Genomic DNA, 2,028 nt, shown 5'->3' with positions numbered 1-2,028 from the left:
TTACAAAAATAAAAATTTCCCATGTAAAAAGAAGAGCTAGTAAAATACTTAAATAATCCTATCTTAGAAAAAGAAATTGAATAAGTCATCAATGAACTCCTGAGGAAAAAATTCCAGTGCCAGATGGATTTACAAGCAAATTCTATCAAACATTTAAAGAACAATTAATTCTAATACCTTATAGACCAGTTGGGAAAATAGGAGATTATATACTTAGAGAATCCTAAAGCATCAAGTTAAAAACTACTTTGAGATAACAAATAAATTTAGCAAAGTTGTAGGATATAAAAATAAACCCACATACATCCTCAGCATTCCTATATATTTCTAACAAAGAGCTACAGCGAGAAATGAAAGAAATTCCATTTAAAGTTACTGTAGACATTATAAAATATTTGGGAATCTACCTGCCTAAATAAACCCAGGAACTATATGAATACAATTACAAAACACTTTTCTTGCAAGTAACTAGGATCTAAATAATTGGAAAAATTTCAGTTGCTCATGGTTAGGCTGAGTTAATGTAATAAAATTCACAATTTTACCTAAATTAATTTACCTATTTAGTGGCATACAAAAAATATTTCATAGAGCTAGAATAAAAACATTGACAAAATTCATGTGGAAGAAAACAAGGTCCAGAATATCAAGTGAATTAATGAAAAGAAATACTAGGTAAGGTCACATAGTTATACTATATTTTAAACTGTATTATACAGCAGCATTCATCAAAACTACTCAATACAGGTTGAGGAATGGAGTAGTAGATCGATGGAAAAGAAAAATACTCAAGAAACAATAATCAATGACTTTAGTAATCTACTATTTGTTAAACCCAAAGACTCCAGTTTCTGGGATAAGAACTCACTATTTGACAAAACTTCTGGGAAAACTGGAAAATAGTATGGAAGGAACTGGGCATAGACCATTATCTAACACCATATACCAAATTCAAGTTGAAATGGGTACATGATCTAGGTATAAAGGCTGATACTGTAAGATATCTGGGAGAGCAAGGGATAGTTTACCTGTCAGATTTATTGAGAAAGGAAGAATTTGTGACCAAACAAAAGACAGAGAGAATTACAAAATGCAAAATGGAAAATTTTCATTACATTAATTTGAAAAGTTTTTGTACAAAGCCAAGGTAACCAAGATTAGAAGGGAAGTGCAAAATTGGGAAAGCATTTTTACAACCAATTTATCTGATCAAGGCCTCATTTCTAAAACATACAGAGAACCAAGTCAAATCCATAAGAATATAAGTAATTCCCCAATGAGGAAGAAATTAAAAATATGTATAATTATATGAAAACATGCTCTAATTCACTATTGAGCAGAGAAATGCAAATAGAAACAATTCTTAGGCGCCACATTTCAACATTCAGATTGGCTAAGATGACAAAACAGGACAATGACAAATGCTGGAGAGGATGTGGACAAATTGGAACACTAATGCATTGTTGGTGGCATTGTGAACTGATCCAATCATTTAGAGAGCAATTTGGAACTATGCTCAAAGTGTTATAAAAATGTGCATACCCTTTGACCCAGCAATACCACTTCTAGGGCTATATCCAAAAGAGATCATATAAGTGGGGAGGGGGACACATTTGGACAAAAATATTTACAGCAGCTCTTTTTGTGGTGGCAAAGATTTGGAAATCCAGGGGATGTCCATCAATTGGGGAATGGCTAAGCATATTGTAATATGAATGTAATGGAATATTATTGTGCTATAAGAAATGAGGAACTGAGAAACTTCATAATAACCTGAAGAGGCATATAAACTGAAGCTGAGTGAGGGGAGTAGAAACAGGAGAACATTGTATACAACTACAGACACTTTGTATCTGTGATGACTAACTGATAGACTGTGCTCCCCTCAGCAATGCAAAGTTATAAGACAAGTCCAAAGGACTCATGATGTAAAAGGCTATGCACATCCATAGAAAAAATTCTGAATTCTGAATGCAGATTGGAGCAAACTACTCTTTCTCTCTCTCTCTCTCTCTCTCTCTCTCTCTC

Source organism: Petaurus breviceps, unplaced genomic scaffold (assembly GCF_028583685.1).
Source record: "Petaurus breviceps papuanus isolate PSGF00001 unplaced genomic scaffold, PetGlider_PUasm1.0 47, whole genome shotgun sequence".
Taxonomy (NCBI): Eukaryota; Metazoa; Chordata; class Mammalia; order Diprotodontia; family Petauridae; genus Petaurus; species Petaurus breviceps.
This window is presented reverse-complemented; position numbering follows the sequence as displayed.